This window comes from Gorilla gorilla, chromosome 12 (assembly GCF_029281585.2).
Source record: "Gorilla gorilla gorilla isolate KB3781 chromosome 12, NHGRI_mGorGor1-v2.1_pri, whole genome shotgun sequence".
NCBI classification, from domain to species: Eukaryota; Metazoa; Chordata; class Mammalia; order Primates; family Hominidae; genus Gorilla; species Gorilla gorilla.
In genome coordinates this window covers 141,809,672-141,835,742 of record NC_073236.2, presented here as the reverse complement: position 1 = coordinate 141,835,742, position 26,071 = coordinate 141,809,672, and positions in this window count along the sequence as shown.

The window sequence follows — 26,071 nt, the reverse complement described above, 5'->3', positions numbered from 1 at the left end:
AAATATCTACACAGCTATCTGTACGAACATGGAAATATCTACACCGCTATCTGTATGAACATGCAAATATCTACACAGCTATCTGTATATCAATGGAAATATCTACACAGCTGTCTCTATAAACATGGAAATAACTACATTGCTATCTGTATAAACATGGAAATATCTACACCGCCACCTGTATGAACAAGGAAATATCTACACTGCCATCCGTACGAACATGGAAATATCTACACCACCATCTGTATGAAGATGTAAATATCTACACCGCCATCTGTAAGAACAAGGAAATATCTACACCGCTAACTGTATGAACATGGAAATATCTACACCGCTATTGGTATGAACATGGAAATATCTACACCGCTATCTGTATGAACATGGAAATATCTACACCGCCATCTGTATGAACATGGAAATATCTACACTGCCATCTGTATGAACATGGAAATATCTACACCGCCATCTGTATGAACATGTAAATATAAATACCGCGATCTGTATGAACATGGAAATATCTACAACGCTAACTGTATGAACATGGAAATATCTACACCGCTATCTGTATGAACATGGAAATATCTACACCGCTATCTGTATGAACATGGAAATATCTACACCGCTATCTGTATGAACATGGAAATATCTACCCCGCTATCTGTATGAACATGGAAATATCTAGACCGCTATCTGTATGAACATGCAAATATCTACACAGCTATCTGTATATCAATGAAAATATCTACACTGCTATCCCTATGAACATGGAAATAACTACACTGCTATCTGTATAAATATGGAAATATCTACACCTCCATCCCTATGAACATGGAAATATCTACACCGCCATTTGTATGAACAAGGAAATATCTACACTGCCATCTCTATGAACACGGAAACATCTACACCGCCATTTGTATGAACATGGAAATATCTACACCACCATCTGTATGAACATGGAAATATCTTCACCGCCATCTGGGTGAACATGGATATATGTACACCGGCATCTGGATGAACATGGAAATATATACACCGCTATCTGCATGAACATGCAAATATCTACACAGCTATCTGTATATCAATGGAAATATCTACACTGCTATCTCTATAAACATGGAAATAACTACACTGCTATCTGTATAAACATGGAAATATCTACACCGCCATCTCTATGAACATGGAAATAACTACACCGCCATTTGTGTGTACATGAAATTATCTACACCGCCATCTCTATGAACATGGAAATATCTACAACGCCATTTGTATGAACATGGAAATATCTTCACCGCCATCTGTATGAACATGGAAATATCTTCACCGCCATCTGTTTGAACATGGATATATCTACACTGGCATCTGGATGAACATGGAAATATCTACACCGCTATCTGCATGAACATGGAAATATCTACACAGCTATCTGAATATACATGGAAATATCTATACAGATTTCTCTATAAATATGGAAATAACTACAACACTATCTCTATAAACTTCGAAATATCTACACCGCCATCTGTATGAACATGGAAATATCTACACTGATATCTGTACAAACATGGACATATCTACACTTCCATCTGTATTAAGATGGAAATATCTACACCGCTATCTGTATAAACATGGAAATATCTGCCCAACTATCTGTATAAACATGGAAATATTCACACCGCTATCTGTATAAACATGGAAATATCTACACTGCTATCTGCATAAACATGGAAATATCCACACCGCTATCTGTGTAAACATGGAAATGTCTACAGCGCTATCTGTGTAAACATGGAAATATCTACACTGCCATCTGTGTAAACATGAAAATATCTACACCGCCATCCCTATAAACGTGGAAATATTTACACCGCCATCTGTATGAACATGGAAATATCTACACCGCCGTCTCTATAAACATGGACATATCTACACTGCCATCTGTATTAAGATGGAAATAGCTACAACGCTATCTGTATAAACATGGAAATATCTGCCAAACTATCTGTATAAACATGGAAATATCCGCACCGCTATCTGTATAAACATGGAAATATCTACACTGCCATCTGTATAAACATGGAAATATCTATACCGCTATCTGCATAAACATGGAAATATCTACACCACCATCTCTATGAACATGGAAATATCTACAACGCCATCTGTACGAACATGGAAATATCTACACCGCCATCTGTATGAACATGTAAATATCTACACCGCCATCTGTATGAACATGGAAATATCTACACCGCTAACTGTATGAACATGGAAATATCTACACCGCTATCTGTATGAACATGGAAATATCTACACCGTTATCTGTATGAACATGGAAATATCTACACTGCTATCTGTATGAACATGGAAATATCTACAACGCTGTCTCTATAAACTTGGAAATAACTACACCACTATCTCTATAAACATGGAAATATCTAGACCGCCATCTCTATAAACATGGAAATATCTACACCACCACCTGTATAAACATGGAAATATCTATACCGCTATCTGCATAAACATGAAAATATCTACGCCACCATCTCTATGAACATGGAAATATGTACACCGCCATCTGTACGAACATGGAAATATACACACCGCCATCTGTATGAACATGTAAATATCTACACCGCCATCTCTATCAACATGGAAACATCTACACCGCTAACTGTATGAACATGGAAATATCTACTCCTCTATCTGTATGAACATGGAAATATCTACACCGTTATCTGTATGAACATGGAAATAACTACACCGCTATCTGTATGAACATGGAAATATCTACACCGCTATCTGTATGAACATGGAAATATCTGCAACTCTATCTGTATGAACTTGCAAATACCTACAAAGCTATCTGTATATCAACGGAAATATCTACACTGCTATCTCTATAAACAAGGAAATAACTACACTGCTATCTGTAAAAACATGGAAATATATACACCGCCACCTGTATGAACATGGAAATATCTACACCGCCATCTGCACGAACATGGAAATATCTACACCGCCATCTGTATGAACATGTAAATATCTACACCGCCATCTCTATAAACATGGAAATATCTAGTCCGCCATCTCTATAAACAGAGAAATATCTACACCGCCATCTGTATAAACATGGAAATATCTACACCGCCATCTCTATAAACATGGAAATATCTACACCGCTATCTCTATAAACTTGGAAATATCCACACCGCTATCTCTGTAAACTTGGAAATCTCTACACCGCTATGTGTATCAGCATGGAAATATCTACACTGCCATCTCAATAAACATGGAAACATCTACACCGCCATAAGTATGAAATGGAAATATCTACATCGCCATCCTTATGAACATCGAAATATCTACACCGCCATGTGTAAGAACATGGAAATAACTACACCGCCATCTTTATGAACATGGAAATATCTTCACCGCCATCTGTATGAACATGGAAATATCTTCACCGCCATCTGTATGAACATGGAAATATCTACACCGCTATCTGTATGAACATGGAAATATCTACACCGCTATCTGTATGAACATGGAAATATGTACACCGCTATCTGTAAGAACATGGAAATTTCTACACCGCTATGTGTACGAAGATGGAAATATCTACACCGCTATCTGTATTAACATGGAAATATCTACAAAGCTATCTGTACATAAATGGAAATATCTACACTGCTATCTCTATAAACATGGAAAAATCAACACCACTATCTCTATAAACATGAAAATAACTACACCGCCATCTCAATGAACATGGAAATATCTACACCGCCATTTGTATGAACATGGAAATATCTACACCGCCATCTATACGAACATGGAAATATCTTCACCGCCATCTGCATGAACACGGAAATATCTACACCGCCATCTGGATGAAAATGGAAGCACCTACACCGCCATCTGCATGAACATGGAAATATCTACACCGCCATGTGGATGAACATGGAAGCATCTACACCGCCATCTGCATGAACATGGAAATATGTACACCCCTACCAGTATGAAGATGGAAATATATACACCGCTATCTGTATGAACATGGAAATATCTACACCGCTATCTGAGTGAACATAGAAATATCTACACTGCTATCTGTATGAAGATGAAAATATCTACACAGCTAACTGCATATACATGGAAATATCTACGCAGCTTTCTCTATAAACAAGGAAATAACTACACCGCTTTCTCTATAAACATTGAAATATCTACACCGCCATTCGAATGAACATGGAAACATCTACACTGCCATCTCTAGGAACATGGAAATATCTACAATGCCATCTGTATTAAGATGGAAATATCTACATGGCTATCTGCATTAACATGCAAATATTTACACCGCTATCTGTATAATCATGGAAATATCTACACCACCATCTGTATGAACATGGAAATATCTACACCGCTATCTGTATAAAATTGGAATTATCTACACCGCTATCTGTATAATGATGGAAATATCTACACCACCATCTGTATGAACATGGAAATATCTACACCGCTATCTGTATGAACATGGAAATATCTACACCGCTATCTGAATGAACATGGAAATATTTACACCACTACCTGTATGAACATGTAAATACACCGCTATCTGTATGAACATGAAAATAACTACATCGCTATCTGTATGAACATGGAAATATCTACATAGCTATCTGTATATACATGGAAAATTCTACACCGCTATCTCTATAAACATGGAAATAACTACACCGCTATCTCTATAAAACTGGAAATATATACACCGCCATCTGCATGAACATGGAAATACCTGCACCGCCATCTGTATGAACATGGAAATATCTACACCGCCATCTGTATTAAGATGCAAATATCCACAACGCTATCTGAAGAAACATGGAAATATCTACACCGATATCTGTATAAACATGGAAATATCTACACCAAAATCTCTAAATACATGGAAATATCTGCACCGCCATCTGTATGAACATGGAAATATCTACACCGCCATCTCTATAAAGGTGGAAATATCTACACCGCTATCTGTATGAACATGGAAATAACTACACCGCTATCTGTATAAAGAAGAAGATATCTAGACCGCCATCTCTATAAACATGTAAATATCTACACAGCTATCTGTATAAACATGGAAATATCTACACCGCTATCTGTATAAACATGGAAATATCTTCACCGCTATCTGTATAAACATGGAAATATCTACATCGCTATCTCTATGAACTTGGAAATAACTACACCACTATTTCTACAAACCTGGAAATACCTATACCGCTATCTGTATAAACATGGATATATCTACAACGCTATCTCTATAAATATAGAAATATCTACACCGCTATCTCTATAAAGTTGGAAATATCTACACCACTATGTATATCAACATGGAAATATCTACACCGCTATCTCTGTAAACATGGAAATATCTAAACCTCCCTCTCTATAAACATGGAAATATCTATACCGCCATCGCTATGAACTTGAAAATATCTACACCGCCATTTGTATGAGCATGGAAATATCTACACCACCATCTGCATGAACATGGAAATATCTTCACCGCCATCTGAATGAACATGGATATATCTACACCACCATCTAGTTGAACATGGAAATATCTACACCGCAATCTGTATGAACATGGAAATACCTACACCGCCATCTCTTTGAACATGGAAATATCTACACCGCCATTTGTATGAACATGGAAATATCTACACCACCATCTGCATGAACATGGAAATATCTTCACCGCCATCTGAATGAACATGGATATATCTACACCGCCATCTAGTTGAACATGGAAATATCTACACCGCAATCTGTATGAACATGGAAATACCTACACCGCCATCTCTTTGAACATGGAAATATCTACACCGCCATTTGTATGAACATGGAAATATCTACATTGCCATATATATGAACATGGAAATATCTTCACCGCCATCTGTATGAACATGGATGTATCTACACCGCCATGTCTATGAACATGTAAATATCTACACCGCTATCTGTATGAACATGGAAACATCTACAGAGCTATCTGCATACACATGCAAATATCTACAAACCTTTCTCCATAAACATGAAAAAACCTACACTGCTATGTCTATAAACTTGGAAATATCTACACCGCCATCAGTAGGAAAATGGAAATATCTACACCGCCATCTGTACTGAGATGGAAATATCTACACCTCTATCTGTATAAACACGGAAATACCTACAACACTATCTGTATAAACTTGGAAATGTCTACACCGCTATCTGTATAAACATGGAAATACCTACACTGCTATCTGTATAAATTTGGAATTATCTACACCGCTATCTCCATAAACAAGGAAATATCTACACCGCTATCTGTATAAACAAGAAAATATCTAGGCCGCCATCTCTATAAACCTGTAAATATCTACACCGCTATCTGCATAAACATGGAAATATCTACCCCGCTATCCGTATAAACATGGAAATATCTTCACCGCTGTCTGTATAAACATGGAAATATCTACAACGCTATCGGTATAAACTTGGGAATAACTACACCACTATCTCTATAAACATGGAAATATCTAGTCCGCCATCTCTATAAACATGGAAATATCTACACCACCATCTGTATAAACATGGAAATATCTATACCGCTATCTGCATAAACATGGAAATGTCTACATCGCTATCTCTATAAACATGGAAATATCTACACCGCTATCTCTATAAACTTGGAAATATCTACACCGCTATCTGTATCAACATGGAAATATCTACACCGCTATTTGTGTAAACATGGAAATATCTACACCACCATCTCTATAAACATGGAAATATCTACACCTCCACCTGTATGAACATGGAAATATCTACACTGCCATCCGTATGAACAAGTAAATATCTACACTGCCGTCTCTATGAACAAGGAAATATCTACACCGCCATCTCTATGAACATGGAAATATCTACACCGCCATCTGTATGAACATGGAAATACCTTCACCGCCATCAGTATGAACATGGATATATATACACCGCCATCTGGATGAACAGGGAAATACCTACACCGCTCTCTGTATGATCATGGAAATAACTACAGAGGTATGTGCATATTCATGGAAATATCTACAGAGCATTCTCTATAAACATGGAAATAACTACACCGCTATCTCTATAATCTTGGAAATATCTACACCGCCCTCTGTATGAACATGGAAACATCTACACCGCCATCTGTAGGAACATGGAAATAGCTACACCGCCATCTGTACGAACATGGAGATATCTACACCGCCATCTGTATTAAGGTGGAAATATCTACACCGCTATCTGTATAAACATGGAAATATCTACACCGCTCTATCTATAAACTTGGAAATAACTACACCACTATCTCTATAAACTTCGAAATATCTACACCGCCATCAGTATGAACATGGAAATATCTACACAGCCATCTGTATTAAGATGGAAATATCTACACTGCTATCTGTATAAACATGGAAATATCTGCCCAACTATCTGTATAAACATGGAAATATCCGCACCGCTATCTGTATAAACATGGAAATATCTACACCGCTATCTGCATAAACATGGAAATATCCACGCCGCTATCTGTGTAAACATGGAAATGTCAACACCGCTTTCTGTGTAAACATGGAAATATCTACACCGCCATCTGTGTAAACATGAAAATATCTACACCGCCATCTCTATAAACATTGAATTATCTACAGCGCCATCTGTAGGAACATGGAGATATCTACACCGCCATCTGTATAAACGTGGAAATATCTACACCGCTATCTGTATGAACTTGGAAATATCTACACTGCTATCTGTATAAAATTGGAATTATCTACACCACTATCTCTATAAACATGGAAATATCTACACCGCTGTCTGTATAAACATTTAAATATCTACACCACTATCTGTATAAAAATGGAAATATCTTCACCGCTATCTGTATAAACATGGAAATATCTACAACGCTGTCTCTATAAACTTGGAAATAACTACACCACTATCTCTATAAACATGGAAATATCTTGACCGCCATCTCTATAAACATGGAAATACCTACACCACCATCTGTATAAACATGGAAATATCTGCACCACTATCTGTATCAACATGGAAATATCCGCACCACTATCTGTATAAACATGGAAATATCTACACCGCTATCAGCATAAACATGGAAATATCCACACCGCTATCTGTGTAAACATGGAAATGTCTACACCGCTATCTGTGTAAACATGGAAATATCTACACCGCCATATGGGTAAACATGAAAATATCTACACCGCCATCTCTATAAACATGGAAATATCTACACCGCCATCTGTGGGAACTTGGAAATATCTACACCTCCATCTCCATAAACATGGAAATATCTACACCGCTATCTGAATGAACATGGAAATATCTACACAGCTATCTGCATATACATGGAAATATCAACGGAGATTTCTTTATAAACATGGAAATAACTACAGCGCTATCTCTATAAACTTCCAAATATCTACACCACCATCTGTACGAACTTGGACATATCTACGCCGCCATCTGTATTAAGATGGAAATATCTACGCCGCTATCTGTATAAACATGGAAATATCTGCACCACTATCTGTATAAACATGGAAATGTCCGCACCGCTATCTGTATAAACATGGAAATATCTACACCGATTCCTGCATAAACATGGAAATATCCACACCGCTATCTGTGTAAACATGGAAATGTCTACACGGCCATCTGTGTAAACATGAAAATATCTACACCACCATCTCTATAAACATGGAAATATCTACACCGCCATCTGTATGAACATGGAAATATCTACACCGCCATCCCTATAAACGTGGAAATATCTACACCGCTATCTGTAGGAACTTGGAAATAACTACCCTGCTATCTGTATAAAATTGGAATTATCTACACCACTATCTCTATAAACATGGAAATATCTACACCACTATCTGTATAAACATGGAAATATCTACACCGCTATCTGTATAAACATGGAAATATCCGCACCGCTATCTGCATAAACATGGAAATATCTACAACGCTGTCTCTATAAACTTGGAAACAACTACACCACTATCTCTATAAGCATGGAAATATCTAGACCGCCATCTCTATAAACAAGGAAATATCTACACCGCTATCTGTATAAACATGGAAATATCTTCACCACCATCTGTATGAACACGGAAATATCTTCACCGCCGTCTGGATGAACATGGAAATATCTACACCGCCATCTGTATGAACATGGAAATATCTACATAACTATCTGTATGAAGATGGAAATATCTACACCGCTATCTGTAAGAACATGGAAATTTCTACACCGCTATCCGTATGAACATGGAAATATCTACAAAGCTATCTGTACATAAATGGAAATATCTACACTGCTATCTCTATAAACATGGAAATAACTACACCACTATCTCTATAAACATGAAAATAACTACACCGCCATCTCTATGAACATGGAAATATCTACACCGCCATTTGTATCAACATGGAAATATCTACACTGCCATGTATATGAACATGGAAATATCTACACCGCCATCTGGATGAACATGGAAGCATCTACACCGCCATCTGCATGAACAAGGAAATATGTACACCCCTACCAGTATGAAGATGGAAATATATACACCGCTATCTGTATGAACATGGAAATATCTACACCGCTATCTGAATGAACATGGAAATAACTACATCGCTATCTGTATGAACATGGAAATATCTACATAGCTATCTGTATATACATGGAAAATTCTACACCGCTATCTCTATAAACATGGAAATAACTACACCGCTATCTCTATAAAACTGGAAATATATACACCGCCATCTGCAGGAACAGGGAAATAACTGCACCGCCATCAGTATGAACATGGAAATATCTACACCGCCATCTGTATTAAGATGCAAATATCCACACCGCTATCTGAAGAAACATGGAAATATCTACACCGATATCTGTATAAACATGGAAATATCAACACCGCTATCAGTATAAACATGGAAATATCTACACCGAAATCTGTAAAAACATGGAAATATCTACACCGCCATCTCTATAAAGGTGGAAATATCTACACCGCTATCTGTATGAACATGGAAATAACAACACCGCTATCTTTATAAACAAGAAAATATCTAGACCGCCATCTCTATAAACATGTAAATATCTACACTGCTATCTATATAAACATGGAAATATCTACACCGCTATCTGTATAAACATGGAAATATCTTCACCGCTATCTGTATAAACATGGAAATATCTACATCGCTATCTCTATGAACTTGGAAATAACTACACCACTATTTCTACAAACATGGAAATACCTATACCGCTATCTGTATAAACATGGAAATATCTACAACGCTATCTCTATAAATATAGAAATATCTACACTGCTATCTCTATAAAGTTGGAAATACCTACACCGCTCTGTATATGAACATGGAAATATCTACACCGCTATCTCTGTAAACATGGAAATATCTAAACCGCCCTCTGTATAAACATGGAAATATCTATACCGCCATCGCTATGAACATGCAAATATCTACACCGCCATTTGTATGAACATGGAAATATCTACACCACCATCTGTATGAACATGGAAATATCTTCACCGCCATCTGAAGGAACATGGATATATCTACACCGCCATCTGGATGAACATGGAAATATCTACACCGCAATCTGCATGAACATGGAAATATGTACACCGCCATCTCTTTGAACATGGAAATATCTACACCGCCATTTCTATGAACATGGAAATATCTACACTGCCATATATATGAACAAGGAAATATCTTCACTGCCATCTGTATGAACATGGATGTATCTACACCGCCATGTCGATGAACATGTAAATATCTACACCGCTATCTGTATGAACATGGAAACATCTACAGAGGTATCTGCATATACATGCAAATATCTACACACCTTTCTCCATAAACATGAATATAACTACACCGCTATCTCTATAAACTTGGAAATATCTACACCGCCATCTGTAGGAACATGGAAATATCTACACTGCTATCTGTATAAAATTGGAAATATCTTCACCGCTTTCTCCATAAACATGGAAATATCTACACCGCTATCTGTATAAACAAGAAAATATCTAGGCCGCCATCTCTATAAACATGTAAATATCTACACCGCTATCTGTATAAACGTGGAAATATCTACCCCGCTATCCGTATAAACATGGAAATATCTTCACCGCTGTCTGTATAAACATGGAAATATCTACAACGCTATCTGTATAAACTTGGAAATAACTACACCACTTTCTCTATAAACATGGAAATATCTTGACCGCCATCTCTATAATCATGGAAATATCTACACCACCATCTGTATAAACATGGAAATATCTACACCGCTATCTGTATAAACTTGGAAATATCTAAACCGCTATGTGTATCAACATGGAAATATCTACACCGCTATTTGTGTAAACATGGAAATATCTAAACCGACCTCTGTATAAACATAGAAATATCTACACCACCATCCCTATAAACATGGAAATATCTACACGTCCACCAGTATGAACATGGAAATATCTACACTGCTATCCGTATGAACAAGCAAATATCTACACTGCCATCTCTATGAACAAGGAAATATCTACACCGCCATCTCTATGAACATGGAAATATCTACACTGCCATCTGTATGAACATGGAAATACCTTCACCACCATCTGTATGAACATGGATATATATACACCGCCATCTGGATGAACACGGAAATTCCTACACCGCTCTCTGTAAGAACATGGAAATAACTAAAGAGGTATCTGCATATACATGGAAATATCTACAGAGCATTCTCTATAAACATGGAAATAACTACACCGCTATCTCTATAATGTTGGAAATATCTACACCGCCATCTGTATGAACATGGAAACATCTACACCGCCATCTGTAGGAACATGGAAATATCTACACCGCCATCTGTATTAAGATGGAAATATCTACATCGCTATCTGTATAAACATGGAAATATCTACACCGCTATCTGTATAAACATGGAAATATCTACACCGCTACCTGTGTAAACATGGAAATAGCTACACCGCTATCTGTATGAACTTGGAAATATCTACACTGCTATCTGTATAAAATTGGAATTATCTACACCACTATCTCTATAAACATGGAAATACCTACACCGCTATCTGTATAAACATGGAAATATCTACACTGCTATCTGTAAAAACATGGAAATATCTTAACCGCTATCTGTATAAACATGGAAATATCTACAACGCTGTCTCTATAAACTTGGAAAAAACTACACCACTATCTCTATAAACATGGAAATATCTAGACCGCCATCTCTATAAACATGGAAATATCCACACCGCCATCTGTATGAACATGGACATATCTACACCGCCATCTGTATTAAGATGGAAATATCTACACCGCTATCTGTATAAACATGGAAATATCTGCCCAACTATCTGTATAAGCATGGAAATATCCACACCGCTATCTGTATAAACATGGAAATATCTACACCGCAATGTGTATAAACATGGAAATATCCACACCGCTCTCTGTGTAAACATGGAAATGTCTACACCGCTATCTGTGTAAACATGGAAATATCTTCACCGCCATCTGTGTAAACATGAGAATATCTACAATGCCATCTCTATAAACATGGAAATATCTACACCGCCATCTGTATGAACATGGAAATATCTACACCGCCATCCCTATAAACGTGGAAATATCTACACCGCTATCTGTAAGAACTTGGAAATATCTACACTGCTATCTGTATAAAATAGGAATTATCTACACCACTATCTCTATAAACATGGAAATATCTACACCGCTATCTGTATAAACATGGAAATATCTACACCGCTATCTGTATGAACATGGATATATCTACACCGCTATCTGTTTGAACATGGAAATATCTACACCGCTATCTGTATATCAATGGAAGTATCTACACCGCTACCTGTATGAACATGGAAATATCTACACCGCTATATGTTTGAACATGGAAATATCTACATCGCTATCTGTATAAACAAGAAAATATCTAGACCGCCATCTCTATAAACATGTAAATATCTACACCGCTATCTGTATAAACATGGAAATATCTACACCGCTATCTGTATAAACATGGAAATATCTTCACCGCTACCTGTATAAACATGAAAATATCTAAAACGCTATCTCAATGAACTTGGAAATAACTACACCACTATTTCTACAAACTTGGAAATACCTATTCCGCTATCTGTATAAACATGGAAATATCTACAACGCTATCTCTATAAACATAGAAATATCTACACCGCTACCTGTATAAAGTTGGAAATATCTACACCGCTTTGTGTATCAACATGGAAATATCTACACCACTATCTCTGTAAACACGGAAATATCTAAACCGCCCTCTGTATAAACATGGAAATATCTATACCGCCATCGCTATGCACATGCAAATATCTACACCACCATCTGTATGAACTTGGAAATATCTTCACCGCCATCTGGATGAACATGGAAATATCTACACCGCCATCTGTATGAGCATGGAAATAACTTCACCGCCATCTGTATGAACATGGATATATCTACACCGGCATATGGACGAACATGCAAACATCTACACCGCTATCTGCATGAACATGGAAATATCTACACAGCTATCTGCATATACATGGAAATATCTACACAGATTTCTTTATAAACATGGAAATAACTACAGCGCTATCTCTATAAACTTCCAAATATCTACACCGCCATCCCTATAAACGTGGAAATATCTACACCGCTATCTGTATGAACTTGGAAATATCTACACTGCTATCTGTATAAAATTGAAATTATCTACACCACTATCTCTATAAACATGGAAATATCTACACCGCTATCTGTATAAACATGGGAATATCTACACCGCTATCTGTATAAACATGGAAGTAACTTCACCGCTATCTGTATAAACATGGAAATATCTACAACGCCATCTCTATAAACTTGGAAATAACTACACCACTATCTCTATAAACATGGAAATATCTAGACCGCCATCTCTATAAACATGGAAATATCTACACCACCATCTGTATAAACATGGAAATATCTACACCGCCATATCTAGGAACATGGAAATATCTACACAGCCATTTGTATGAACATGGAAATATCTACACCGCTATCTGTATGAACATGGAAATATCTACACCGCTAACTGTATGAACATGGAAATATCTACACCGCCATCCGTATGAACATGGAAATATCTACACCACTAACTGTATGAACTTGGAAATATCTACACCGTTATCTGTATGAACATGGAAATAACTACACTGCTATCTGTATGAACATGGAAATATCTACACTGCTATCTGTATGAACATGGAAATATCTACACCGCTATCTGTATGAACATGCAAATATCTACACAGCTATCTGTATATCAATGGAAATATCTACACTGCTATCTCTATAAACATGGAAATAACTACACTGCTATCTGTATAAACATGGAAATATCTACACTGCCATCTCTATGAACATGGAAATATCTACACCGCCATTTGTAGGAATATGGAAATATCTACACCGCCATCTCTATGAACATGGAAATATCTACACCGCCATTTGTATGACCTTGGAAATATCTACACCGCCATCTGCATGAACATGGAAATATCTTCACCGCCATCTGTATGAACATGGATATATCTACACTGGCATCTGGATGAACATGGAAATATCTACACCGCTATCTGCATGAACATGGAAATATCTACATAGCTATCTGCATATACATGGAAATATCTACACAGATTTCTCTATAAATATGGAAATAACCACAGCGCTATCTCTATAAACTTCGAAATATCTACACTGCCATCTGTATGAACATGGAAATATCTACACCGCCATCTGTACAAAAATGGAGATATCTACACCGACATCTGTATTAAAATGGAAATATCTACACCGCTATCAGTATAAACATTGAAATATCTGCCCAACTATCTGTATAAACATGGAAATATACGCACCGCTATCTGTATAAACATGGAAATATCTACACCGCTATCTGCATAAACATGGAAATATCCACACCGCTGTCTGTGTAAACATGGAAATGCCTACACCGCTTTCTGTGTAAACATGGAAATATCTACACCGCCATCTGTGTAAACATGAAAATATCTACACCGCCATCTCTATAAACATGGAAATATCTACAGCGCCATCTGTATGAACATGGAAATATCTACCCCGCCATCTGTATAAACGTGCAAATATCTACAGCGCTATCTGTATGAACTTGGAAATATCTACACTGCTATCTGTATAAAATTGGAATTATCCACACCACTATCTCTATAAACATGGAAATACCTACACCGCTACCTGTATAAACATTTAAATATCTACACCGCAATCTGTATGAACATGGAAATATCTTCACCGCTATCTGTATAAACATGGAAATATCTACAACGCTGTCTCTATAAACTTGGAAATATCTACACCACTATCTCTATAAACATGGAAATACCTAGACCGCCATCTCTATAAACATGGAATTATCTACAGCACCATCTGTATAAACATGGAAATATCTATACCGCTATCTGCATAAACATAGAAATATCTACACCGCCATCCCTATGAACATGGAAATATCAACACCGCCATCTGTACGAACATGGAAATATCTACACTGCCATCTGTATGAACATGTAAATATCTGCACCGCCATCTGTATGAACATGGAAATATCTACACCGCTATCTGTATGAACATGGAACTATCTGCACCGCTATCTGTATGAACATGGAGATATCTACACCACTATCTGTATGAACATGGAAATATCTACACCGCTATCTGTATCAACATGGAAATATCTACCCCGCTATCTGTATGAACTTGCAAATATCTACACAGCTATCTGTATATCAATGGAAATATCTACACTGCTATCTCTGTAAACATGGAAATAACTACACTGCTATCTGTATAAACATGGAAATATCTACACCGTCATCTGTATGAATATGGAAATATCTACACCGCCATTTGTATGAACATGGAAATATCTACACCGCCATCTCTATGAACATGGAAATATCTACACCTCCATCTGTATGAACATGGAAATATCTACACCGCCATTTGTATGAACATGGAAAAATCTACACTGCCATCGGTAGGAACACGGAAATATCTACAACGCCATCTGTATTAAGATGGAAATATCTACACGGCTGTCTGTATTAACATGCAAATATCTACACCGCTATCTGTATAAACATGGAAATATCTACACCACCATCTGTATGAACACGGAAATATCTACACCGCTATCTGTATGAACACGGAAATATCTACACCGCCATCTCTTTGAACATTGAAATATCTACACCGATATTTGTATGAACATGGAAATATCTACAGCGCCATATGTATGAACATAAAAATATCTACACCGCCATCTGTATGAACATGGATGTATCTACACCGCCATGTCGATGAATATGTAAATATCTACACCGCTTTCGGTATGAACATGGAAATATCTACACAGCTATCTGCATAAACATGGAAATATCTACCCCGCTATCTCTATAAACTTGGAAATATCTTCACCGCTATGTGTATCAACATGGAAATATCTACACCGCCATCTCTAGGAACATGGAAATATATACACCGCCATCTGTCTTGAGATTTAAATATCTACACCGCTATCTGTATAAACATGGAAATACCTACACCACTATCTGTATAAACTTGGAAATGTCTACACCGCTATCAGTATGAACATGGAAATACCTACACTGCTATCTGTATAAAATTGGAATTATCTACACCGCTATCTCCATAAACAAGGAAATATCTACACCGCTATCTGTATAAACATGGAATTATCTACACCGCTACCTGTATAAACATGGAAATATCTACACCGCTATCGTTATAAACTTGGAAATATCTGCACCACTATCTGTATAAACATGGAAATATCTGCACCGCTATCTGTATAATGATGGAAATATCCAAACCGCTACTTGTGTAAACATGGAAATATCTTCACCGCTACCTGTATAAACATGGAAATAGCTACACCGCTATCTCTATAAACATGTAAATATCTACGCAATCTGTGTAAACATGGAAAAGTCTACACCACTATCTGTGTAAACATGGAAACATCTACACCGCTTTCTGTATAAACATGAAAATATCTACACCGCCATCTCTATAAACATGTAAATACCTACACCGCCATCTGTATAAACATGGAAATATCTACACCACCATCTCTATAAACATGGAAATATCTACACCGCACTCTGTATCAACATAGAAATATCTACACCGCCATCACTATGAAGGTGGAATTATCTACACCGCTATCTGTATGAACATGGAAATATCTACACCGCTATCTGTATGAACATGGAAATATCTACACCGCTATCTGTAGGAACATGGAAATATCCACACAGCTATCTGTATATACATGGAAATATCTACAGCGCTATCTCTATAAACATGGAAATAACTATAACGCTGTCTCTATAAACATGGAAATATCTACATCACCATCTGTATGAACATGGAAATATCTGCACGGCCATCTGTATGAACACGGAAATATCTACACCGCCATGTGTATAAACTTGGAAATATCTACACCGCAATCTGTATAAACATGGAAATATCTACCCCGCTATCTGTATAAACTTGGAAATATCCACACCGCTATCTGTGTAAACATGGAAATATCTACACCACAATCTGTATAAACATGGAAATAACTACACTGCTATCTCTTTAAACATGTAAATATCTACAACGCTATCTGTGTAAACATGGAAATGTCTACACTGCTATCTGTATGAACATGGAAATATCTACACTGCTATCTTTATAAAATTGGAAATATCTACACCGCTATCTCCATAAACATGGAAATATCTAAACCGCTATCTGTATAAACAAGAAAATATCTAGACCGCCATCTCTGTAAACATGTAAATATCTACACCGCTATCAGTATAAACATGGAAATATCTACACCGATCTCTCTATAAACTTGGAAATAACTACACCACTATGTCTATAAACATGGAAATATCTACACCACCATCTCTATAAACATAGAAATAACTACACTGCCATCTGTATAAACATGGAAATATCTACACTGCTATCTGTATGAACATGGAAATATCTACACCGCTATCTGTATGAACATGGAAATATCTACACCGCTATCTGTATATCTCTGGAAATATCTACACTGCTATCTCTATAAACATGGAAATATCTACACCGCTATCTATATAAACTTGGAAATATTTACACCGCTATCTGTATGAACATGGAAATATCTACTCCGTTATCTGTATGAACATGGAAATATCTACACCGCTATCTGTATGAACATGGAAATATCTACACTGCTATCTGTATGAACATGGAAATATCTACACGGCTATCTGTATGAACACGCAAATACCTACACAGCTATCTGAATATCAATGGAAATATCTACACTGCTATCTCTATAAACATGGAAATAACTACACTGCTATCTGTATAAACATGGAAATATCTACACCGCCACCTGCATGAACATGGAAATATCTACACTGCCATCCGTACGAACATGGAAATATCTACACCGCCACCTGTATGAACATGGAAATATCTACATCGCTAACTGTATGAACATGGAAATATCTTTACCGCTATCTGTATGAACATGGAAATATCTACACCGCTATCTGTATGAACATGCAAATATCTACACAGCCATCTGTATATCAATGGAAATATCTACACTGCTATCTCTATAAACATGGAAATAACTACACTGCTATCTGTATAAACATGGAAATATCTACACCGCCACCTGTATGAACATGGAAATATCTACACTGCCATCCGTACGAACATGGAAATATCTACACCACAATCTGTATGAACATGTAAATATCTACAGCGCCATTTGTATGAACATGGAAATATTTACACCGCTAACTGTATGAACATGGAAATATCTACAACGCTATCTGTATGAACATGGAAATATCTACATCGCTATCTGTACGAACATAGACATATCTTCACCGCCATCTGTATTAAGATGGAAATACTTACACCGCTATCTGTATAAACATGGAAATATCTGCACCACTATCTGTATAAACATGGAAATATCCGCACCGCTATCTGTATAAACATGGAAATATCTACACCGCTATCTGCATAAACATGGAAATATTCACACCGCTATATATGTAAACATGGAAATGTCTACACAGCTTTCTGTGTAAACATGGAAATATCTACACCGCCATCTCTGTAAACATGAAAACATCTACATCGCCATCTCTATAAACATGGAAATATCTACACTGCCATCTGTATGAACATGGAAATATCTACACCGCCATCCCTTTAAACGTGGAAATATCTACACCGCTATCTGTATGAACTTGGAAATATCTACACTGCTATCTGTATAAAATTGGAATTATCTACACCACTATCTCTATAAACATGGAAATACCTACACCGCTATCTGTATAAACATGGAAATATCTACACCGCTATCTGTATAAACATGGAAATATCTTCACCGCTCTCTGTATAAACATGGAAATATCTGCAACGCTGTCTCTATAAACTTTGAGAAAACTACACCACTATCTCTATAAACATGGAAATATCTAGACGGCCATCTCTATAAACATGGAAATTTCTACACCGCCATCTGTATAAACATGGAAATATCTATACCGCTATCTGAATAAACATGGAAATATCTACACGGCCATCTCTATGAACATGGAAATATCTACACCGCCATCTGTACGAACATGGAAATATCTACACTGCCATCTGTATGAACATGGAAATATCTACACCGCTAACTGTATGAACATGGAAATATCTACACCGCTATCTGTATGAACATGGAAATATCTACACCGTTATCTGTATGAACATGGAAATATCTACACCACTATCTGTATGAACATGGAAATATCTACACCGCTATCTGTATGAACATGCAAATATCTACACAGCTACATGTATATCAATGGAAATATCTACACTGCTATCTCTATAAACATGGGAATAACCACACTGCTATGTGTTTTAAACATGGAAATACCTACACCGCCATCTCTGTGAACATGGAAATATCTACACCGCCAGTTATATGAACATGGATATATCTACACCGTTATCTGTATGAACATGTAAATATCTACACCGCCATCTGTATGAACATGGAAATATCTACACCGCTAACTTTATGAACATGGAAATATCTACACAGCTATCTGTATGAACATGGAAATATCTACACCGCTATCTGTATGAACATGGAAATATCTACACTGCTATCTGTATGAACATGGAAATATCTACACCGCTATCTGTATGAACATGCAAATATCTACACAGCTATCTATATATCAATGGAAATATCTACACTGCTATCTCTATAACCATGGAAATAACTACACTGCTATCTGTATAAACATGGAAATATCTACACCGCCATCTCTATTAACATGGAAATATCTACACCGCCATTTTTTATGAGCATGGAAATATCTACACCGCCATCTCTTTGAACATGGAAATATCTACACAGCCATTTGTATGAACATGAAAATACCTACACCGCCATCTTTAGGAACATGGAAATATCTTCACCGCCATCTGTATGAACATGGATATAACTACACCGGCATCTGGACGAACATGTAAATATCTACACTGCTATCTGCATGAACATGGAAATATCTACACTGCTGTCTGCATATACATGGAAATATCTACACAGATTTCTCTATAAATATGGAAATAACTACAGCGCTATCTCTATAAACTTCGAAATATCTACACCGCCATCTGTATGAACATGGAAATATCTACACCGCAATCTGTACGAACATGGACATATCTACACCACCATCTGTATTAAGATGGAAATATCTACACGGATATTTCCGTGCATAAACATAGAAATATCCACACCGCTATCTGTGAAAACATGGAAATGTCTAAACCGCTATCTGTGTAAACATGGAAATATCTACACCGCCATCTGTGCAAACATGAAAATATCTACACCGCCATCTCTATAAACATGGAAATATCTACACTGCCATCCCTATAAACGTGGAAATATCTACACCGCTATCTGTATGAACTTGGAAATATCTACACTGCTATCTGTATAAAATTGGAATTATCTACACCACTATCTCTATAAACATGGAAATACTACACTGTATTTCTGTATATACACTGCTATCTGTATAAAATTGGAATTATCTACACCACTATCTCTATAAACATGGAAATATCTACACTGTATGAACATGGAAATATCTACACCGCCATCCCTATAAACGTGGAAATATCTACACCGCTATCTGTATGAACTTGGAAATATCTACAATGCTATCTGTATAAAATTGGAATTATCTACACCACTATCTCTATAAACATGGAAATACCTACACCGCTATCTGTATAAACATGGAAATATCTACAGCGCTATCTGTATAAACATGGAAATATCTTCACCGCTATCTGTATAAACATGGAAATATCTACAACGCCATCTCTATAAACTTGGAAAAATCTACACCACTATCTCTATAAACATGGAAATATCTAGACCGCTATCTGCATAAACATGGAAATATCTACACCGCCATCTCTATGAACATGGAAATATCTACACCGCCATCTGTACGAACATGGAAATATCTACACTGCCATCTGTATGAACATGTAAACATCTACACCGCCATCTGTATGAACATGGAAATATCTACACCGCTAACTGTATGAACATGGAAATATCTACACCGCTATCTGTATGAACAAGGAAATATCTACACCGTTATCTGTATGAACATGGAAATATCTACACCGCTATCTGTATGAACATGGAAATATCTACACCGCTCTCTGTATGAACATGGAAATATCTACACAGCTGTCTGCATATCAATGGAAATATCTACACTGCTATCTCTATAACCATGGAAATAACTACACTGCTATCTGTATAAACATGGAAATATCTACACCGCCATCTCTATCAACATGGAAATATCTACACCGCCATTTATATGAGCATGGAAATATCTACACCGCCATCTTTATGAACATGGAAATATCTACACCGCCATTTGTATGAGCATGGAAATATCTACACCGCCATCTCTATAAACATGGAAATATCTACACCGCCATCTCTATGAACATGGAAATATCTACACCGCCAGTTGTATGAACATGGAAATATCTACACCGCCATCTGTATGAACATGGAAATATCTTCACCGCCATCTGTATGAACATGTATATATCTACACCGGCATCTGGATGAACATGGAAATATCTACGCTGCTATCTGCATGAACATGGAAATATCTACTCAGCTATCTGCATATACATGGAAATATCTACACAGATTTCTCTATAAATATGGAAATAACTACAGCGCTATCTCTATAAACTTTGAAATATCTACACCGCCATCTGAATGAACATGGAAATATCTACACCGCAATCTGTACGAACATGGACATATCTACACCGCCATCTGTATTAAGATGGAAATATCTACACTGCTATCAGTATAAACATTGAAATATCTGCCCAACTATCTGTATAAACATGAAAATAACCACACCGCTATCTGTATAAACATGGAAATATCTACACCGCTATCTGCATAAACATGGAAATATCCACACCGCTATCTGTGTAAACATGGAAATGTCTACACCGCTTTCTGTGTAAACATGGAAATATCTACACCGCCATCTGTGTAAACATGAAAATATCTACACCGCCATCTGTACGATCATGGAAATATCTACACCGCCATCTGTATGAACATGTAAATACACCACCATCTGTATGAACATGGAAATATCTACACCGCTAAATTTATGAACATGGAAATATCTACACCAATATCTGTATGAACATGGAAATATCTACACCACTATCTGTATTAACATGGAAATATATACACCGCTATCTGTATCAACATGGAAATATCTACACCTCAATCTGTACGAACATGGAAATATCTACACCGCCATCTGTATGAACATGCAAATATCTACACAGCTATCTGTATATCAATGGAAATATCTACACTACTATCTCTATAAACATGGAAATAACTACACTGCTATCTGTATAAACATGGAAATATCTACACCGCCATCTCTATGAACATGGAAATATCTACACCGCCATTTGTATGAACATGGAAAAATCTACACCGCCATCTCTATGAACATGGAAATATCTACACTGCCATTTGTATGAACATGGAAATATCTACACCGCCATCTGTAAGAACATGGAAATGTCTTCACCGACATCTGTATGAACATGGATATATCTACACCGGCATCTGGATGAACATGGAAATATCTACTAAGCTATCTGCATGAACGTGGAAATATCTACACAGCTATCTGCATATACATGGAAATATGTACACAGATATCTCTATAAATATGGAAATAACTACAGCGCTATCTCTATAAACTTTGAAATACCTACACCGCCATCTGTATGAACATGGAAATATCTACACCGCCATCTGTACGAACATGGACATATCTACCCCGTCATCTGTATTAAGATAGAAATATCTACACCGCTATCTGTATAAACATGGAAATATCTGCACCACTATCTGTATAAACATGGAAATAACCGCACCACTATCTGTATAAACATGGAAATATCTACACCACTATCTGCATAAACATGGAAATATCCACACTGCTATCTGTGTAAACATGGAAATGTCTACACCGCTATCTGTGTAAACATGGAAATATCTACACCGTCATCTGTGTAAACATGAAAATATCTGCACTGCCATCTCTATAAACATGGAAATATCTACACCGCCATCTCTATGAACATGGAAATATCTACACCGCCATCTGTACGAACATGGGAATATCTATACCGCCATCTGTATGAACATGTAAAAATCTACACCGCCATCTGTATGAACATGGAAATATCTACACCGCTAAATGTATGAACATGGACATATCTACACCGCTATCTGTATGAACATGGAAAAATCTAGACCGTTATCGGTATGAACATGGAAATATCTACACTGCTATCTGTATGAACATGGAAATATCTACACCACTATCTGTACGAACATGGAAAAATCTACACCGCTATCTGTATGAACATGCAAATATCTACACAGCTATCTGTATATCAATGGAAATATCTACACTGCTATCTCTATAAACATGGAAATAACTACACTGCTATATGTATAAACATGGAAATTCCTACACCGCCACCTGTATGAACATGGAAATATCTACACTGCCATCCGTACGAACATGGTAATACCTACACCGCCATCTGTATGAACATGTAAATATCTACACCGCCATCAGTATGAACTTGGAAATATCTACACCGCCATCAGTATGAACATGGAAATATCTACACCGCTAACTGTATGAACATGGAAATATATACACCGCTATCTGTATGAAAATGGAAATATCTACACCGCTATCTGTATGAACATGGAAATATCTACACCGCTTATCTGTATGAACATGGAAATATCTACACCGCTATCTGTATATCAATGGAAATATCTACACTGCTATCTCTATAAACATGGAAATAACTACACTGCTATCTGTGTAAACATGGAAATATCTTCACCGCCATCTCTATGAACATGGAAATATCTACACCGCCGTTTGTATGAACATGGAAATATCTACACCGCTATCTCTATGAACATGGAAATATCTACACCGCCATTTGTATGAACATGGAAATATCTACACCGCTATGTGTATAAACATGGAAATATCTGCCCAACTATCTGTATAAACATGGAAATATCCGCACCACTATCTGTATAAACATGGAAATATCTACACCGCTATCTGTATGAACATGGAAATATCTACACCGCTATTTGTATGAACATGCAAATATCTACACAGCTATCTGTATATCAATGGAAATATCTACACTGCTATCTCTATAAACATGGAAATAACTACACTGCTATCTGTATAAACATGGAAAATCTACACCGCCACCTGTATGAACATGGAAATATCTACACTGCCATCTGTATGAACAGGGAAATATCTACACCGCCATCTGTATGAACATGGAAATATCTACACCGCTCTCTGTATGAACGTGGAAATACCTACACCGCTATCTGTATGAATATGGAAATATCTACACCGCTATCTGTATGAACATGCAAATATCTACACCGGCATCTGCATGAACATGGAAATATCTACAGAGCTATCTGCATATACATGGAAATATCTACACAGATTTCTCTATAAATATGGAAATAACTACAGCGCTATCTCTATAAACTTCGAAATATCTACAGCGCCATCTGTATGAACATGGAAATATGTACAACGCCATCTATACGAACATGGACATATCTACACCGCCATCTGTATTAAGATGGAAATATCTACACCGCTATCTGTATAAACATTGAAATATCTGCCCTACTATCTGTATAAACATGGAAATATCCGCACCACTATGTGTATAAACATGGAAATATCTACACCGCTATCTGTATGAACATCGAAATATCTACACCGCTATCTGTATGAACATGCAAATATCTACACACCTATCTGTATATCAGTGGAAATATCTACACTGCTATCTCTATAAACATGGAAATATCTACACCGCTATCTGCATAAACATTGAAATATCCACACCGCTATCTGTGTAAACATGGAAATGTCCACACCGCTATCTGTGTAAACATGGAAATATCTACACCGCCATCTGTGTAAACATGAATATATCTACACTGCCATCTCTATAAACATGGAAATATCTACACCGCTAT